The sequence below is a fragment of the Pinus tabuliformis genome, chromosome J (genome assembly GCF_031772625.1).
Source record: "Pinus tabuliformis cultivar Carrire ecotype Pingquan chromosome J, CPIR1, whole genome shotgun sequence".
Lineage (NCBI taxonomy): Eukaryota > Viridiplantae > Streptophyta > Pinopsida > Pinales > Pinaceae > Pinus > Pinus tabuliformis.
This window is the reverse complement of record NC_142295.1, coordinates 1643425903-1643447911: the sequence shown is the minus strand read 5'-3', so window position 1 is coordinate 1643447911 and position 22009 is coordinate 1643425903. Positions and strand designations below refer to the sequence as shown.

The 22009-nt window shown below is 38.5% G+C and overlaps 1 protein-coding gene across 1 annotated transcript in view; it reads left to right on the top strand.

Moving 5' to 3' along the window:
* LOC149233832 (uncharacterized) overlaps positions 1-22009 on the top strand; it is a 160542-nt gene that overhangs the window by 93434 nt on the left and 45099 nt on the right. The window lies entirely within an intron of this gene.

Here is a 22009-nt window from a genome sequence, read left to right as displayed (position 1 = left end):
TTTTAAATACAATGCCACAATTGGGGCAGCAACAACTGCAAACTTGCTTGGATCCTTCAAGTACTCCTTCACTTTCAAATCAGAAATGATGGCTATCAAAACTTCAATAATTATAACACCATGTCATGGGCATTGGAATGAATCTCTAGCATGTTGAAACAACAGCGATAGACCTCCTTACATGTCCAAATACTTAGCAAACTGTATAGTGCTGGTCATATATACCATAGCATTTTACCATGACCTTTCTAAAGCCTTCCAACTATGCACAGTTTCAGGAAAACCTCCAGGAGATTAGAGAATACTCGCCCCTGCTTCAGATGTATATGCAGCCAATTATTAAGGAGATTTGACTCTTTGACAATGATAAAATCTACCCACAAAGGACAACTCGAACACAAACTGATAGAACTTGATTTGAAGATGCTTTTAAAACATTTGATTTTAATAATATATCGGCCTGCAACGTATATTATTTTTCATATAATACCAAGAAGTCTTCTAACAAACACAGAGCATACACTGTCTAGTACCACAATCCAACATAAATTGTTAAGACACCGTATTCACCATACTATTGCATATATGCCACTTTTTCATTGCAAATTTTACATCGGAGGCAACACTCCAGGGACCGAGAATCACTACAACACATTATCAATACAGCCCTCAAAAGTTCAATAGACTTTCCAATAAATATATACCACTGCTTGCATCAAAGATGAAATATTTGATGCCTATGACCGAAATACATCGACTTTCAGTGTCGCTGGTTAACACTTCTCAATCTACGCTATCGAATTCAGATTTATTACATCAACCGACAATCTTTTATCAATCCTACAAACATTGTATGTCATGTACTCCGTTTCCAGACTCTCTGTCAAGTACGATTATTCTTACCAACACTGGAAATGTCATTCCATCTGCATTCCAGAGCAGTTCTACTCTGCAAGACAATTCATGAAAACACCCACAGATTTCTGCAATTTCCTATTACTTCAATTCACGATTTCCTATACCATGATAATTATATGGTTTGAACCCCAGGTGCGCATGTGGAGGGATGGAGTTTCAGTGGTGTAATACCACTGTGACTGCAAAGCCTCTACACGGTCGCGGACACAGCTAAACTGGCGCTTCCTTCCATGGTGTTTTCAGTACTACGGTCGCCGAATAGAAGTGCTAGCATCGATGGAACACTTTAACTTCTCCGAAATACCAACAACGTTAATACCATTCTATAACGCATTCAAAGCAGATTCATTCAATAACACATTCAAATGGAAACCATATAAATGTCGATACTAGGAACTGTCTCCCATGCAGAGATACCATTCAAATGTTATTATTCAAACGCATTCAACATGACATATAAAATTTGAACAACGCATATACCAAGTGAATGCAAGCGCTGTATACCAAAGCGCTGTATACACCAAATCAGTTCAACGCATACACCACTTTTGTATTCACCAAAACTCTTCTCAGCCAAATCAAAAGAATACCAATGAGCGCCTGAAAACCGCCAAAGCTTACCATTCAAATGATTTTAAATGATTTTTTAAAAAACCGCAGAGCGCTGTATAGTTCAACGCATATACAGATTTTGGACGGGCATATGTATAAACCCACAGGACGGTTGAGTTGCTTCTCGATAAAGCAATACAGGCATATGTATAAACCCACAACATTAATACCATTCAATAACACAATGTTAATATGATTCAATACCGCATACCAAGAGCTGGAAAACTTCGGACCTTCATCGATGGTGGCGTATCTACCACTCAGCATTCAACGCAGATTCAATGATCTCTGCTTTACTTTGATTCCATGTTAGGCAGCGTAACAGTAGGAAATACCAAGCGTTCATCAAACAGTGGGAGCTGGGCGTTCATCAAACAGTTCTGACATCAAAACGTTCTTCTGGGCGTTCATCAAACGGTTCTGAAATCAAAACATTTTTCTGGGCGTTCATCAAACGGTTCTGACATCAGAACGTTCTTCTGGGCGTTCATCAAACGGTTCTGACATCAAAACGTTCTTCATTAAAACATTCAATCGATTCCTTCACGTGAATTGTTTCATTGATTCAGGACAGACAGAATCCTGACAAATTCTGCGTCTAGATCAACCTCTGCACATCGATTAATCAGTGCTAAAACAAATTAAATTGCTTTAATTCATGACTTTGTCAGATGTAATTCTTCAGCACTCGACTTTACCAAGCAACTCCAGGTGTGAATTCACTGCATAATGCTCACAAACAGAAATCGACCCAACAAATCCTGTCTTCCTGTTATGAAATTCGATTGCACAAAAATCGATTTATTAACCTCAACAACGCTGTCATTTAGTTTAATTGTGATTGCCCATTTCATGCAATTCAACCAGCTTCAAATGCCTTTCCTCAACATGTGCAAACAAAGTCGATATGAATCGATACTCATTTACAAGCAGAGCTTACAATCTTTTAATACAAATATCGCTCATCATCCAAGAAAACAAAACATACTTCGATTACAAAATTCCTCTCATAGGCACACACAACAAATTGTTGCTAACGTTTGAAGAGCATACATTACAATTCTTCTCTTATAAACCAGCAAATTAAATACTAGCAAATTCATCATTTCAACTCTTAACACAGAAATTGACCCATACACGAATCGACCAAGTTAAGGCTCATAACTCAAATCCAACACTTTCATAAAACAAATGGTTCAAAGAAATTATGCAGGGCAGGAGTACGCCCGCTCTGATACCATGTTAAACACACATGGGTAGCAAGAACAATATGAAAGATAAATCATGAGAGTACAATTTTTATTGACAAATGATATACATTTATAGTACAATATGTGACTGTTGGGTTCCACATCCCAAGGTCTCTTAGATTACTTTGTCTATTCAGCTTCCACACTAACCCATTGATGATTAGGTGTCCAACAATAATTAATATTTTTAATGGGTTCCTAAGTCTAAACTCAGGAAAATAAAAATATTAATGGGTTTTAATATAAAACTGGGTTAGAAGGTTCTAAATGACATGGATCAAGCCAAATCTAATCTTAGCTGTTGGTTAGAGATGTAATCTCGGCCGTTGAAGACTCAACAAAAAAAAGTATAAGAGGAGGCTTGAGGGTCAGTTGGAGATACATCAGAGTGATCAACCAGTTCGATTTTCTAGAGTGGGGTTTGCTAAGAGAAATCGAACTAGTGATCAGTATTTCTGCGAGGGGCAGTGAGTGCAAGGTAGAGAGGCAGAGATAGTGTCGGAAGACCAGCGCAGAGGCAGACGCAGAGCCAGAGGAAGCCATGTAGAGGCCAATAATGATTACGTGGAGGCCAGAAGGGCCTACGTGCTTAATGCAGAGGCTGCAGAAGTGACGCAGAGGGCCAAAGAGGCTGCACAGAGCCTAAGAGGGCTGATGCAGAGGGTTTCAGGCTGACGCAGAGGCCAGAAGGGCTGACGCTGAGCCTTAGAGAGGTGCTAGAGAGGGTTTCGTGGAGCAGACTTTCAGAATATCTGCTTCTGAAGAGGTATTACTTCCAGATTATTTATCTTTGCCGGGTGAGCTAGTTTGGCACCCAGTGTACTAAAGAAAAACTGCTTAATAATAAAACCCTTAGAACTACTGCACTGGTTTTCCCAAGTTGGGGCTTTCTGGGGATGATTGTCCAAAACTAACGGTGTCCCTTGTGTGTTTGTCTATTTCTTTCAATTGTTGATTTGTAGATGGTTGAGACTGCATTGTGTTTATTTCAATATTTACATGGTTAAATAACTTGTTCAGTAATTAACAAGTAGGAGAAATAAATCAGAGAATACAGATAAAATTTCTAACGGGTAATACTTAGAAATTTCAACATATATATGATGTTACAAGTGTCCTTTGGCACATCCTTGTGTATGGAGTCTTCATATAATCTTCAGGTGCCACTCCAGCGGTCAACATAACACATTTGCAAATCCTAATAAAAAACATTGTAAAGGAGGAGCCTCTAAAGACAACACCCAAAGTTATGGCCAATAATCATTCCATAGACTTGCATCCTTCACCAATTATGCAAATACAATCCAAGTCTCCTTTCAAAGGTGAATGTATGGGATTCCAGTGAGCCTTGAAGTCTTCAATAGTGATAAGGTCCAGATCATGCAAAGTTTGCACACCCCTACAATGTGGACAAGTGGGCCCTAAGGCGACTTACTTCAGCAACAAAGCAATTCCTCTTCTCTCTAAGTGAACACAAACTAAATGAATCCAACTTAGCTCATATATTGTCGGCCCTGGGTCTTTTTTATGCATTAAAGGTTGGTCCAATCTTGACAAAGATTGTTACACTCAAAGAGCTTCATGTGGACTATTTTCACATGTATAGCCACCTCAAGATATTGACATAATAACCAGCAAATGTAACAGAGCATATTCAAACTGGTTTAAGAGGCATGTGATTTTGGAAGAGTTGCCGCGATATATATATATATATATATATATATATATATGTTCAGACTGGTTTAAGAGGCATGTGATTTTGGAAGAGTTGCTGATATATATATATATATATATATATATATATATATATATATTCAGACTGGTTTAAGAGGCACGTGATTTTGGAATTGTTGTTGCTATATATATATATTGCGTTGAATCATTTGTAGATACATTCCTGCAACAATTTCATAGTATTGTCCACTCCTGTTCGGCCAAAGACTCGAAAAGGAAAATCTGTTTCGAAGTAACCTTCTATTCCATAGTAAAAAGATCAAGAATCAATTCCCATTTTATGGTACATGTGGGTGCAATGTTTCTACCATCAATTCATTTGTAAATATTCACTAAATAGTTTGTGTAGATCCGTTCATTACATGAAGCCATTTTCAGTACGAGATCTATATAGGCTACTCGAAAGGCTATTTCCAAACATAGGAAATGTATCAACAAATCATCATCTTTTGTATAGATTTCTTGGATCTGATCAGAAGGCATTTCCAACAAATCTTTTGGATAGATTAGTTTACCAAAAGAAGAATCTATATTTGACAAATGCCTGTCAAAGATCTTCTTTGCTTGATTTGGAATTTTTTGTTCCGCTAATAGATAAAGCTGTTTTGAAATAGGTTCAACTTTTCCTCTTTTTGATGATTTAGTGATTGGAACAAGTGAACGAATAGTATCTGTAGGTAAGGGTTCCCAGGGTAGTCGAAAGCTTTCGTGTACCAATTCCTGCCAATGATGAGAGATATGGTACCCATACCCAAATTGATCATTCGGGAATTCCTCTTTATGGTCTAAAATAGATAGTGTTAGGGTCCTATAGTCTAGGAATCAAAGTGTTTGCCTATCTTACTATTTCATTTTGGAGGTCTATTTGTCAATTTTAGCCTATGAGTCACTATGTGTCATAGTCTAAAGAGTCCCTTGTGTAAAAAGGTCAAAATATTTGCAAAGGTCGAATTTGTAAAGGTTCAATAGTCCATGAGGGGTCATTATTAGAGTGGAAGGGGTCATGTCATGGGTCTATTAGTGGTTTATATCTCTCATACCTCCATGATTTCAAATTTCATCATCATGACATGAGAGGGTTTTGGGCGGCTTAAAAATTCAAAATTGTTTGAAACTTTTGTCATTTTATCTCATCCAAAGTCTGGTTTGAGCTCTGGAGCAAGTTGAAAGTGAAAGACATCATTGAGAAAGTCGAAGGAGAGGTTGTAGTTTGTAGTGCCCTTGTTTCGAATTACAGCAAACATACAATACTCATAAAATTTGAAAACAATAATGCCTAAAACTGTAATCTGCACCTACCTGAACTGCAAGCTGATTTCCGATTCTGCTACTGAACTGGCGATCCCGCTGCTGGTGATACCGTGGCTGTTTTGACCCAATTTCGAGATGGCCAATACCACCCGACCAGACAGAGCAACCTGGTTGCTCAACCCAGAAAGCTCTCCACAGAGGCTCTCTGTCCCTCCGTGCCCAGAACTCAGATCACTTAAAGCTCTTCTACTGATAAGTCCCTTCTCCTGGTTTCCTGCTCAATCTATACTTCTCTGGTTTTTCCCCCCCACTTCAGGTTCAGGCCTCCGCTATTTATTCACTGGCCTGGCGGTGGCCGCCCTCCCACTTGCAGCCACCGCCTCCCACGCATTGATGGCTCTCCGATCTTTCTTACTGTCCTTGGCGCTCAGTAATAAATATTTAGCTGGTTCCACCCACTTTATTAATGAACTGGTATACATATATAGATTCTTTTTAGGGTCGTTGATATTTACGATCATAACATTTCTTGTGTATGTTATAACATTTTTATAACTGATACTTTTTATAATGTTTTCACTATAATGCTATAAGGTTTTATGTGGTATACTTTATAACCTTTAAATTATATATGGTATAAAGTTAAGTAATATAATTTCATAACATTTAAATTATATATGATATAAAGTATATTTCATAACATTTAAATTATATATGATATAAAGTTAATTAATATAATTTATAAATTCATATTATAAGGTCTAACCACATACTTTATAAAATTTAATACATAGATATATATTTATAAAGTTTAAGGTCTAAAATTTTATTAATGGGTTGTTACATACATTCCCCCTTCTGAAAACTTCGTCCCGAAGTTAGAGCTTTTAGGTTCAAGGATTTAATGGACATGACCTTTTCTATCCAGGTCCCCAAGCTATTCAAACTCATCCTATCCTCCCTAATCTCTTCTGCTCCCATCCTATCCGTCCTCTACTAGAGTATGCCATGGCGTCAATCTTACTGACCTAACCATTCATAACACGAAGGTAACAGCGTCGGCTATACCGACCTGATTCCCAGTAGGCATCCGGCAGTCATCATCACACGTCTAGGGGAGCGTGACTCGCACAGTCCTCCCATGACTCCAGGGTTCGGAGGATAAACGGTGGGTAACACCTCCACCCCTCCAGTAAAATTAGGGCTACTACCCAATCATAGAATCACTTGGAGCTTTAACTGATCTGAGGTTCTGTCATCACGTGGCCATCTCGAAAATTGGATCAATTATCTGCAATCATAGTTTATCTGCCTGTTTATCTGCAATCTTACACTTACCCATGTATTTGTAAAATGCGCATCAGTATATTCGAAATAACTTATGTATTATTTACATATGATACTACAACATAACATAATTTTGTCATTTTCTATGCATGTATTCTGACTTTTCTTTAGGATGTATTCACTTCATATCTTCCATTTCAGTTGCTCATCTTTGACATGCATAAAATAAAACAGATTTATATTGTTTTCAATTTCTACCAGAAGTAAAATCATTTAACGGCCTTAACTTTACTTCAACATTTATAATTTTAGTAAAATAATCACATATATTGTTTTGGTATCCATGTACCAGCAGGAATTTAAACACATATCATTTTGGTATCCACGTACTAGCAGGAATTTAAACATATATCATTTTGGTATCCACGTACCAGCAGGAATTTAAACATATATTATGCCACAAAGTTTCATGTTTATCACTAATCATTCAAATGTTTTTGGGTCTCTGACAGTGGTGAAGTAAATATACTAAACATAGTGTAAAGTTCTTCAAAATGGACATAAACTAGGGTATCTCTGACATATGTCTTCTGTATTCTCCCAAGTTGCTGATCCAGGACTATACTTGTCCCACTGGACCTTAACTTGGTCCACCAGGCGGTTCCTCAGCTGTCGAACTCTACGTTCCAGTATACGTAACGGTTCGACCGTTATGACTCCCTCGTCCGATACCTGCAATTCTTTCCACTGGATGTTATGAGATAGATCAGCTACATAATGTCTTAATACAGAAACATGAAATACATTATGAATTCTATGCAGGTGAGGTGGCAGGGCAAGACGATAGGCCACAGGTCCAACTCTTTCCACGACTTTAAACGGTCCTATAAATCGGGGTGACAGCTTTGTCCCTTTTCCGAATCGAATAGTACTTTTATTTGGCTTGATGCGGACGAAGACCTGGTCCCCTACTTCATACCTCCTATCAGATCGGTGAGCATCAGCATAACTCTTTTGTCTATCCTGTGCTTCCTTTAATCGCTGTCTAATCTATCTGACCTGCGCTTCCATTTCATGGATTAATTCTGGTCCTATTATCACTCGATCTTCTAACCTGTCCCAACTTAACGGTGTTCTGCACGGTCTGCCATATAAAGCTTCAAATGGAGGCATCCCAATCGAACTGTGGTAACTGTTGTTGTATGGGAATTCAACCAAGGGTAAATACTTTTCCCAGTGGGATTGCTGATCCATTACATACATTCGCAACATGTCTTCAAGTACTTGATTTACTCTTTCAGTTTGCCCATCAGTCTCAGGATGGTAAGCCGTGCTTAAATTTAGCTGAGTACCTAAGGCTGTCTGCATGCACGTCCAGAATCTGGAAGTGAATCGCGAATCTCTATCGGATATAATCTTCTTAGGTACTCCATGAAATCTGATAATTTCGTTTATGAATACTCGAGCCACGTCAGCAACATCATAAGTATCTCTTACCGGAATAAAATGGGCGCTTTTTGTTAATTTATCCACCACTACCAGAATGGCATTGTGTCTTTGAGAAGTAAGAGGTAGTCCAGTGATAAAATCCATAGAGATGGTCTCCCATTTAGACATAGGTATGTCGTGGGGTTGTAAGAGGCCCGCAGGGTGACAATGATCTGCCTTTACTTGCTGACATTCCATACATTTTGCAACAAATTGAGTGATATCACGCTTCATGCCTGCCCAAAAGAAGAGTTTCTTGGTATCCGCATACATTTTCCCTACTCCAGGATGAGCACAATATACTGCTTTGTGAGCTTCCTTGAGGATGGTATCTCGAAGATCTTTATCATCAGGAATGTACATCCTTCCATGGAATCGCAAGATCCCATCGCTTTCTAACTCATAACCCTCGAACTTAGATTCTTTTGCCTTAATCCCCTCAAGATTTGCCCTCACCTTTAAATACCAGCTGTCTTTTATAAGACGATCTAGTACTCGTTGTCTTAAGTCCACTTTAATGGGTATGAGAGAAAATATCCGGGGTCTCCTGCTTAAGGCATCGGCTACTACATTTTCTTTTCCCTTAATATATGATATTCCGAAGTCATATTCACTTAGGAATTCACTCCATCGCCTTTGCCTGGCATTTAAGTCTCTTTGGGTGAACAAATATTGTAGACTTTGATGGTCGCTTTTAAGTGTAAAATTTCGTCCCACCAGATAGTGTCTCCAAATCTTTAAAGCTAGCATTACAGCGGCCAATTCTAAATCGTGAGTAGCATAGAGTTCTTCATGAGGTTTTAGTTTTCTGGAAGCATAAGCTATCACTCCCCTGTCCTGCATTAACACTGCACCCAGCCCTTGCTTGGATGCATCCGTACATACCGTAAAGTCTTTGCCCATATCCGGGACTCTTAGGATTGGTGCACTGGTGAGTAGTCTTTTGAGTTAAGAGAATGCATTATTACATTCCTCGGTCCACTCATACTTAACACCTTTACGCTGGAGGGTTGTGATTGGCTTCGCGATTTTGGAGAATCCCTCCACAAATCTTCGGTAATAACCTGCTAAGCCCATAAAGCTTCGTATCTCATGTGCATTTTTCGGTATTGGCCATTCCATGATCGCTTTTACCTTCTCAGGATCTACTGAAATCCTTTCACCTGATATGATGTGACCCAAATAATGAATCTTTTCCTGAAAGAAGGAACACTTGGACAGTTTTCCGTATAACTGACGTTCTCTAAGGCAGGACAATACTAACCGCAAATGCTCTTTATGCTCTTCTTCATTCTTGGAATAGATGAGAATATCATCTAAAAAGACTTGCACAAATTTATCAAGATACTGACGGAAAACACTGTTCATAAGATTCATGAATACGGCTGGCGCATTTGTTAACCCAAATGGTACCACAGTAAATTCATAGTGCCCAAAACGTGTCCGGAAAGCTGTCTTAGAGATATCATTTTCAGAAATCCTTAGCTGATGATACCCTGATCGAAGATCAATTTTTGAAAAGACAGAAGCTCCTTTCATTTGATCGAAAAGATCATCGATCCGCGGCATAGGGTATTGATTCTTTACTGTAGCTCGATTCAAGTCCCGATAGTCTATGCATAATCTTAAGGATCCATCTTTCTTTTTCACAAAAATTACAGGAGCGCCCCAAGGTGAGGTACTGGGCCGAATAAGCCCTATATCGAGTAGTTCCTTCAACTGGATTTGCAATTCCTGAAGTTCTGGAGCTGTCATTCTATAAGGCGTTTTAGAGATCGGTTGGGTACCTGGCTTTAATTCAATAGTGAGATCCAATTCTCTTACCGGGGGTAATCCAGGTAGTTCCTTTGGAAATACATCCGGGAACTCGGCTAACACCGGATATTGTTCTAAGGATGGTCCCTTTTCCTGGCTTACTTCGTGAATTGCATAAGCCTGACAACCCTTTCTTAAACAACGCTTCACCTGCATTGCCGAAATGTAGCGCAAAGAAATTTCTCTCTTGATTCCTTGAATTTGGATTACTTCTCCCTCATCATTTAAGCCCAAAATCCTTTTTCCATAACAATCTACCCACGCTTGGTGAGCTTCCAGCCAGTCCATACCTATGATAAGATCATACGTCCCTAGGGCTGTGACATAGACTTTTAGTTTAGTCGAACAGACCCCTAGGTCAATTTTGCATTGATCCACACTCAAGCCCACGGTTTGGAGTTCTCCTGAGGCCATTTCCACTTGGTGGAAATCATTTTGTCTACGAGCTGCCAGCCCACATTTGTTTAATGCATATGACGAAATGAAACTATCTGTGGCACCAGTATCAAATAAGATTTTGAGTTTTACACCATTGATAATACCTGAAGATTCCACTACAGTGGATTGATGGGCTGCTTGGTCGTGGTTGACTACTGCATGAATTCTATGATTACTTCGGTTGGCTGATACCGGCTCCTTCCCAGTCCTTTGCAATATATCCGATGACGCTTCTGGGCAGTTACGCTGGAAATGCGGCCCCCCGCACCCCCAACAATTGAGCTGCGCTGATCCTCTTGAGTCAAGGTGTGAATTTCTAGAGAACGAGCCGCGTCCTCCCATGTTGGTTCCTCTCGCACCCCTTCCTCTACCGGTAGTCCCTCGCGATGCCCATGGTCTGGTGTTGGATGATTCCGTAGCTATAGTGTTTACAGCCATGGGAACTCTTGTCCCCATACTTGGGGTAAACCTGTTACCGTAAGGTGGCCTCGAGCTATCTCCTCTGAAGAAGTTCCGGGGAGCCTTCCCTGGAAGTCCTGATTGTAAAGGCCCTGCTGGCCATATATCCTTTTTGATTCCAAGGTGTTCTTCTGCATAACGGCTACATTCGACTGCCTCGGCTACAGATGATGGTTTCCACATACTTACCAAGGCTCTGATGCGAGGGTTTAACCCAAATATGAAGCGTTCAGCTTGACGTTCATCAGAGTCTAAGTAGGGAATGTATTTTACCAGCTCCATAAACCTTATTTCGTACTCTTCCACCGTTTTACTTCCCTGAATTAGTGTATGAAAGGCTCTGGCTTGCTGCTGTTGAAAGTATGGAGGTAAATACTTCGCGCGGAACCTTTCCTCAAATAGATCCCAAGGAACGTTGTCTGATGTAAGGTGTAGCTGCTTTTCCAGGTTTCCCCACCAAATCAGGGCACTTTCCTTTAGTTGAAACACGACAATTTTTGTTTTTGCTGAAGGCGAATATTCTCTTAACCTAAAGCACCGGTTCATCCCCATGCCTCAGCGCGTTCACCAGCTCGACCTCCCGAAAATTCTGGGAGTCTAATTTTCTGAAGCTCTCTAGAGATGTCTTCTCTCGATCCTTTGGGCTCCAAATTATGTGGTTCCGCTGAACTGGTGGCTACATGCTGAAATTCCTCTTTGTTTTTAGCCTTAGCTGATTCCTTTAATGTCTCCAATAAGGCCTCCAAAGAGTTCATTATCACAGTCAACTCTGGCGTTGGAGCGTTTGATGTTGACGGCTGCCTTGGTGGTGACGAGGGTGATGGGGATGGCGATGGCGACAGTGGCGGCATTAATGGTGATGATGCTGCCTGGTCACGTCGTCGTCGCTCATACGTCTTTACCATAGTAATGGTCCCTGAACACAAATAAAATGTATATATATATATATATATATATATATATATATATATATATATATATATATATAAATTTGAGGCGGATAACCGAATTTTAACACACCAATTTCTTTGCAACTTCACATTTAAAAACGGGTATAGTTTTGCTATTTTTACCCGCTAGGCGGATCTTACTGGTACCGAGGTCAAGGAGGGTGGTCACGCGACCTCCTTGTCCTAATGCAGGGTTTTCTAAAAATGAATAATGCAGAAGTGTATGGTTATTAGCCCCTAAGGTAAGACATCCAAAGTTTATTTACCTAACAATATCCAAAAAATGAAAATGTTAGATGTCTCGATCACAAGGTACATCGGTAACATACCCGTCATCCTTAACCTGACTATTATATCTAAGGGGTCATATATATTTATGTCTTGAATATATTACTGGGATGAGGATTTAATCCATAAAAGAAGGATTGTTTCCTTTCCATACTAGCCTAAAACCTAGGAAAAAATGATGTGTTCAATAAGGTCCATGTCTCATTATGACAAACGCAGAATTTTCGCCTTCTTATTCTGATCTAGAATTTACTGATATCTCTGCATAGTCTATTGTGCAGAAATACTTAATAAAATTTGTTATATAATTATGAATAATGCACATTTTCCACAGACAGAATTTGGGAAATCTCATACTATGTAGAATAGGTCTATATGGTTGAATGGCCCAATACAAGTCCCCCGCGCAACCTGTGTTACGATGAGACTGAGTATTGGTTTGGATTTTATGGTCTTTTAACCTCCCTCCTGCATGAGGACGGCCATTTACCGCTGATTAATACCAGTATTTTATCAACCATTTTTTTTTAAGAATGGGTTATTATCAATAAGTTTTGGTCATATACTTTTAACATTTTGCTTATAGCATTGTTTAATTAGTACATTTTCTATGTAAGTGGTATATTTTAAAACATACAGATAGCAGTGAAGTTTAAACAACTACTAGAGCTTTATTGCCTTCAAGATATTGAGATATTTTAAAGTCTGCAATCCCGTGGAATCAGCATAAAATACTAAGGTAAAGACACATCTGTGGTTGATTTTAAACATAAACTCTGTTCAGTATTTCTGATTTTAATGCATTGTTTTCTCCAAAAGTGTTTTTTTTTTTTTTTTGATCAGTCTAAGCAATTTCATTTAACCTTCAGTTAGTGGGTTGACATGTGTCTATCTTGTTACACCTTTAGGGAACTTGATTGTATGTATAAATAGAATCTAGATAGATAAAGTTCAAGCCCTGTTTATACTGTGTTACTTGCAATCAACGGGTTAAGCTTAACGTAATGCTTGTGCCAGCTTTACACCTATAAAACAAATTTTTAACTCCAGAATTTGGAACCCATTCTGCGAAATTACACAATGATGATCAGAAATACAATAATTTAATATTCGTACTGATGGCATCATAGCAGTGAAATTTGAAGATGCAGATGTTCGTGCTGGCATTCCAGTCACGCTACAGCTGAAGCATGCTCCATTCATTGATATTTCACCTGGTATTAAGCCTGGGTTTTTAATAGCTTGTGAGCGGGTTCACACTCTAGGCCTTCCAAGGTTTACTAATATCAATAAATATGCTCATTCATTTCGAGTCAAGGTGGATTCCGCAGAAGTGTTGTCAGGAAGATATGCTGAAAAAAAATTGAAGTCTGCTTTCATCGTGGAATTGAGAAAATTGGGTTTACTACTATCAATTTTTGCAGACAACCGAATCCATTTTTAAATGAAAATGTTAAAACATCTGTTATATAATAACCACATATATATATATATATATATATATTTTTTTTTTTTTAAATTAAATTATAATAAATATAATATCTGAAAAATAAAATGAACCGACATAAATTAAATATGTATAGTGATCGAAATACGCATTTGTCATTTAGACGGCTATTTACGGTGGAAGTTTTGGTGTTCGATTCACGCTAACGCTAAGAGTTGAGACCGAAAGTAAAGTGGACAGGTATCGAACACGTAACCCACGAGATCAACCGCCCTAAAATTAACACGCTAAGAGTTGAGACCCTCCCCCACACGCTGATGCCAGACTATTGATATAGAGGTCCCCGCGTATGAAACGACTCCACTGCTTTAGAACAGGGATCATTCTTCCTCTCCTTCAGTAATTGCCATCGGTGGTGGATTTGGTGGGATAGCAGCTGTTCGTGCTCTTCGGAATATGCCTCATTCAAGGTCGTTGGGCTGGAGTCACGAAATAGAATTGGTGGACGTGTCAATATAGATTACTCATTTGAATTCTCGGTAGACATGGGTGCCTCAGGTTACATGGTGTGTGTAATAAAAATCCGCTGGCTCCTGTGATTGGCAAATTGGGACTCCCATTGTACCGAACCAGCGGTGATAATTCCGTGTTATATGACCATGATCTAGGTAACAGTGGGCGCACCGCACCGGACCGCAATATACGTCAACGCAGTTTTGGTTATCTGATTAAGGAGTTTGGATAGTATAAACAAGCGGAAAGTATAACACGATTCCGACTTGCCGTATTCACCATCGACCAAACGATGAAAGCGGAAAAAAATACTCTTCTGCCTTGCCGGTTTCGAACCAACGACCTAAATTTCAGCTAAATTTCAGATAAACCGCAGGGATTACCTAAACAGAGAATGGAAGCGATGCACAAAATGTGGCGATTCCGTATCAACTAAGGGAATTTTTATGCCGCGTTCATACGGGTCGGTACTTGGTTTTGTAAATTTTGCTCTGTCGAACCTCTGCAACAGAGTAATTGCAGACACATTGCAAAAGTTGATAGAACAGCAGAAAAATTACCAAGGTTTGAAAACTATAAGGCCCTATGAGGTCGGCAGGGTTTGAACATAGCTCTGATACCATGTGTAGTGCCCTTGTTTCGAATTACAGCAAACATACAATACTCATAAAATTTGAAAACAATAATGCCTAAAACTGTAATCTGCACCTACCTGAACTGCAAGCTGATTTCCGATTCTGCTACTGAACTGGCGATCCCGCTGCTGGTGATACCGTGGCTGTTTTGACCCAATTTCGAGATGGCCAATACCACCCGACCAGACAGAGCAACCTGGTTGCTCAATCCAGAAAGCTCTCCACAGAGGCTCTCTGTCCCTCCGTGCCCAAAACTCAGATCACTTAAAGCTCTTCTACTGATAAGTCCCTTCTCCTGGTTTCCTGCTCAATCTATACTTCTCTGGTTTTTCCCCCCCACTTCAGGTTCAGGCCTTCGCTATTTATTCACTGGCCTGGCGGTGGCCGCCCTCCCACTTGCAGCCACCGCCTCCCACGCATTGATGGCTCTCCGATCTTTCTTACTGTCCTTGGCGCTCAGTAATAAATATTTAGCTGGTTCCACCCACTTTATTAATGAACTGGTATACATATATAGATTCTTTTTAGGGTCGTTGATATTTACGATCATAACATTTCTTGTGTACGTTATAACATTTTTATAACTGATACTTTTTATAATGTTTTCACTATAATACTATAAGGTTTTATGTGGTATACTTTATAACCTTTAAATTATATATGGTATAAAGTTAAGTAATATAATTTCATAACATTTAAATTATTGAGGAATTTAGACTTCTGTGATCCATAATATTGTAAGATAATCTTCGGCAAAATCACATAGCGAATCTTTTGTCGACGCGTTTCGAACCAACCAGTGTGGTTCATCGTCAGGACAAGTTGAAGAACCAATCTAGCTTAGCGTGAATAAATAGAGTGTGCAGAGATCCCAACGGCTACATTTCTAACGGCTAATTTGACCAAGAGACCCTAGTCAAACTACTAAATTTTTATTTTATTTTATTTTTTATTTTATTTTTTATTAAAAAATTATTATTAAATTATTCAATTAATATTTCTCTAAAAAGCTAAAAAAAGGTAAATATTTGGTAAATTTTAAAATAATTAGGTAAATCATTAGGTGTATTATTCTTATTATGTACATATTTAATTAAGATGGGGTCATTAATTCATGGTCTTTGGTAAGTAAGAGCTATATCATATTTAATATTTTTACCTAATGATTTTAAAATTTACCAAATATTTACCTATTTTTAGCTTTTTAGAGAAATATTAATTGAATAATTTAATAATAATTTTTTAATAAAAAATAAAATAAATTTTTTTTTAGTAGTTTGACCAGGGTCTCTTGGTCAAATTAGCCGTTAGAAATGTAGCCGTTGGGATCTCTGCACACTCTATTTATTCACGCTAAGCTAGATTGGTTCTTCAACTTGTCCTGACGATGAACCACACTGGTTGGTTCGAAACGCGTCGACAAAAGATTCGCTATGTGATTTTGCCGAAGATTATCTTACAACATTTAAATTATATATGATATAAAGTATATTTCATAACATTTAATATATATATGATATAAAGTTAATTAATATAATTTATAAATTCATATTATAAGGTCTAACCACATACTTTATAAAATTTAATACATAGATATATATTTATAAAGTTTAAGGTCTAAAATTTTATTAATGGGTTGTTACATAGTTCGAGTTCAAAGAGTTGCTGCGAATTTGCTGTGAAACCGATTGTTTTTGTCATCATTTTCAAACGCTGTTTCTGACCAAATGGAGCTGAATTTTGGAAAACTGAAAGATATTTTTTCCAAACACAGGCCAAAGAACAAAAACCTCCTTGGTTTTGTAAAATATGTCAGGATTCGGGATATATGAGGAACCCTATTTTTCTAGAAATTCGGTCCGCTCTGCTACACAAGTTTATTAGTCATGGTTATTTTTTTAAATTTGTATTTTGGGACCTTCTAGAAGTGATTTTTTTGGTTGGATAAGTGTGGATAAGTTAGTTTAGTTGAGTTTCCAGAAATGATGTTTTTAAACTATTTTAAGTTTTAAATCAATGATGTTTCTAAATTGTGATAACTTCGACATGGTAGTTCTTGCTTTTCTTCAGATGCATTGCATCTAGAATCTAGACTATTATGCTTTTGTGAAGTGAATGCGACCACATAGAGTGGTAATTTCAAATTCCTTATTGTATTTAACGATGTAAAGACATGTAAAAAGGAATTTAGGAGTGAAAAGAGAAAAGTTTGTAAACAGTGGAAATTTTTTTAAAGCAGTTATTAGTACATCAACACAGGGGCTGTTTTCTTCCAGGATTCTTGTGTCAGACATAATGGTGATGTGCCTCTCTTTGTGATTTTCCTTCCCTTCTAGTTTTGGCTTGTGTCTTTGCTCCTTAATTGTTTGAAAGAAAATTATGCTGCAAATTTTACATTGGTAACCTGCTCATGCTTGTCAAACAATTTCAGTGTTTTCTTCTGAAGTTAGATATAAGATTCATTTATACATGCTTTATATTTAATGGATCCTTATCCTCATTTCATCTTAGTCATACTACAACAAATTTTGTAGATCCAAAAGTCTGCCTACCTTGTGTTGATTTCTGATAGCATCGGATGTGCTCTAAGCCTAAAAATTTGTAGGGAGGCTTGGACACGTATTCCACAATACCTAGAAATCGTTTTGGGAATTCCCCCTGGAGACGATTTTATTAAAATAATTAGTTATTTTTTAATGGGTGCTTAAGTCTAAACTTAAAAAATTAAAATAATTAATGGGTATTAATCAAAATGTGGGTGAAACTTTTAGAAGAAGACGAGGATCAAGCCAAAATGATTTGAGCCATTGATTAGAATCTAATCTGGGCCGTTGGTTTTCAACTGGAGGATTATAAGAGGAGGCTTGATGGGCATTTGGAAGACACATCGAATGGGATATTAGAGATTGAATTTCTGAAGCACAGTAGTTGCTGGAGAGAAATTCAAAGTGATTCCTTGTAGAGAGGGGCAAGGATAGTTTTGGTTGGAGATTTCTCCTGATCCGGGAATACTCAGCAGAGGAGGCAGAGAGAGATCCGGGAGAGGCAGCGCAGAGGCTAAGCTGGCTAGCGTAGGCTGACGCAGAGGCAACAGAAAGCCTTGAAGAGGTTCATGTTTTTGTTGAAGTAATCGATTTCTGAAGCCGAAAGCCGGGGTGTGAGACTAGGAGATGGAAATCGAAGTTCCTGGGAGGAAAATAGATGAATAGAGGGAGTGACGCTATCCCTAGACACTGTGACGCTGGGTTGAGGCGGTGACTACGCAGAGGCAACGCAAAGGCAACAAGGGGCAAGCCATTCTGTGGCTGGATCAGTCGGGATCACCTGTGATAATGTGAGGTACTTCTCACTATTCTTCTGCCAGTGATATTCTCTGTATTGGATAGCCAACAAGGCATCCATAGATTGTATTTAGAACTACTGCTTAATAATAAAACCATCAGCTACTATACCGGTTTTCCCACATTGAGTTTTTCTGGGGACGTTTTTCGAAAAATAACGATGTAATTGTTGTGTATTTCTTGTAAAAATTTCTCATTTCCCACCCCGGTTTTCAGGTTCACCTTATTTCTCCAAAATAGTTAAATGCCCTTTCCCATATCCATACATTCGACGCATTTAAACACAATGATTTTTGGTCAAGGTGACCCTGGAAAAACCCCCTACAACTCTTGGGGAAAACCAGTTCGAAAGCTCCTTATTTCTGGAAAATGCCTTTTACAGTGAGAAATATTTAGCAAAAAATCAGCAAGCAAACTTTTACAATTTATCTCGTTTTCCGTGCCTCACAACCAACTGGAAAAACTTGCAAACAGCAAAACAGAACTGCAATAAATGCTGTACGACCTCCTCAATTTTTGTGCCCAAATTTCAGCCTTAAATGCTGCTGTATGGCCTGCCTAGAAAAGCGTGCAAGCTGCCATGAATATGCTATATGGATTTCCTCGATTTGCGTGCCAAGGTACAACCAGTTGCTATATGGATTTCTGCTCGATTTCTGTGCACTTGCTGTACGAATTTCTAGAAAATCGTGCCCAATATCTGCCTTTCACTGTGTGCTAACTCAGCTGTACGGATTTGCTAAAATGCTGCCTTGGAATGTGTGCCAAGCTGCTGCCTCCTTCTCCTCCTTGTCTAGAAATCTCCCTTGCTCTCTTGCTCTCCTTCTCTCAATCTGATCATGAAAGAATGAATGACCTTTTCCTCCTGTAATCTAACCCTAAGTGACTTTTGGGGAATCCTAAATCCAATGGCTGAAATAGATTGAGATCTAGGGCTGAGATTAAATGCTTATTTAAATCTCACTTTCTATTTTTTAATTCACCCCACTTTAATAAAGACCCACATAGTCATTTATTTCCAAAGTCACTTTTCCTTTCTAATTTTACGTTGACTTTATTAAAGTCACTTTAAAATTAGACTTTAGTAACTTTATCACTTAAAGTCACTTTTAAATTAGATTTGACTTTATAAAAATTATAAAGTCACTTTAGGAGAAAAATTAAATTATTTTGGACACTTTTCCCTAGGCCAAAGATCAAAGCCTTAGGGAACCACCTGTCCTCCGGTACCAAATTTCAACATTTCTTTCTTTCTCAGTTTCTTGTTTCCGCTTATAATTTAATTGGTGAAGACTACAGTGTATTAGTTTCGGTGTTTATTGTAGGAAACAGTAAATAATTTGTTCAGTAATTAACAAATAGAAGGAACTTAATCAGTTACTGTAGTGGTGATTTGGGTAATCGAATTTTCACACCTTGCCCTAGTTCAAACTGCTCTATTGATTGTGATCGGTTACTGAAATATTATTTTGACTCCATGCCCAGTGGAATCTCTCTTTCACCTTGTAGCCACAATTTAAAAAAAAATTTCACTATGATTATCATAACCAGCCTAAAACCCAAATCCCTTCAGTCATTCAATTGCTTGATAGAAGAACATAGCGAGAGAGCCCTCTCCAAGGCTAGGGGGGCTGGACCTTAGCCTAAAAGTGGTTTTTGGTTACCTCTGGAATTTCTCTCCTCAGCCTGGAGAAATTTACAAAGTGCTAACAAATACCTCTATAAAATTTGAAAGATTCAAAATGATTGAATTGTTCAACATTTGTGGGGATTCGAATTGGTTTATTGTTTCACGGAATGCCCCATTAAGCAATGGATCATACATTTCTTTTTTTTGGTAGGTAAGAACCCACGAGGGATTTCAACCAGTGACCTATCGCAAGGAGTGCCTTAACAATGCACCCATTCACCGTCAATCCAAAGCCTTGTGCGCAATGGATCATACATTTTAGTACAAGAATCTCCTTGAGAATTGGAGAATTTCACTCTTGTTTCTATAACATTTTCAATGGGAGATCCATGGCTTAGAGTTTTCACTCGATCCAAAAATTTTTTCCCCAAAGAATCTCTTCTTCGTTTCATGGTATGGTTCCATCTATGATAATGATCCTCAGATGAGCAAGAAGTATCTAAAAGATCTCTATATTTCCCGAGCTTTTCCCCGAGGACCAATTCACTAGGTAAAAGCGTAAAAGAGATTCTTTGTTTTCCATCACTCGAATATGTGCCAAAAAAATATTGAAAGACTTTGATCCTCACAGGACCTAGGTGAGTAAATTGGCGATTCTCGATATATCATATCGGCTGATAAGCTCTAGAGTCTATTATGATCAAAGAACATAATGGGCCATGGTTGCTTGAACCATTATAATTGTTCTTCTTTCGGAAGTCCTTGAAGTTTTTCCGGCTCTCTAGCCACAGAGCGTTTATCTTTAGTCATAGCCACGATATATATTGGCAACACTTCCAAAATCACAGGCCTCTTAAACCAGTCTGAATTCACTCTGTTAAAATTGCTGGTTATTATGTCAATATCTTGAGGTGGCAATACATGTGAAAATAGTCCACATGAAGCTCTCTGTCCCCTGTAATTCCCATAGGCATCAATTTGAGCACCATGCATCGCCTGATGTCTCCAATCATGGCCATTTCCTGAACCATATGTTACAGCAGTGTCAAGTTACATGAGGCGATCTCACAATTGAAACCAACTGCTATGACACGGCCTTATATTTTCAATAATCACTGCACTATTATCCAGCTCAAAATTTCTGATTTGTTGTACTCACATTGTTACGAACAGATTGGTACAACCTAGCGCTTGATATTCTCCAAAGCACCTTCCATTTCGATGGACAAGCAAGAGGTAGCCTTGTTGTAGCAGTTTCGACACCAATTGTATATCTTGCATGTGCAACTTTCTTGTGCAGGTGCTTTGGAATCAGACAGTTCGGTCATTCCCAAAATTCTTCCATTCATGAAACCCTTTAGCACCTAGCCTTTCATAAGCAGATTTTGTGGTTACTTATATACATAGCATGCCAGCTTGATGATCTTCCTGTCTCAGATGATTTAATCACGTGTCCCATTATCCATACTTGAAGGCTTTGACCATCTGTCACCTCAGTACAAGTCCTCACTCTTTAGGTCAGCTCCTAAAATGCTATGAGAGGCTTCCCTACACAAACAAACGCTCCACCACAAGATTAGCAGACTGACGCCTATAAATCTCTATTGGGTGATGGGGTCTAGGAGTTAGGTTAGATGATTGCAAAACTGTGAATGGTGTTCCACCGCAGAAAATACAGATCAATAGTCAGAACACTCAATTAACTAAAAGATAAACCCTTGAAAAGAGCACAAGATTGAGTGTAAGACAGCCCTTACCAACTTGGATATGATTTTCATTGATTATGCTCTTGGTAGGTGGCCGAAAAAACTCTTTTGGTTGCTGTTTTGGGCCTGTACATCTGTAAGTCTGTGAAAAAATGCAGAAACTAGCATGCCAGGCCTGCTTCAGGGTCACCCACAAGCCTATAAAATGTGCAAGTATGGCTATGAGCTGAAAGTATCAGTACTCTTA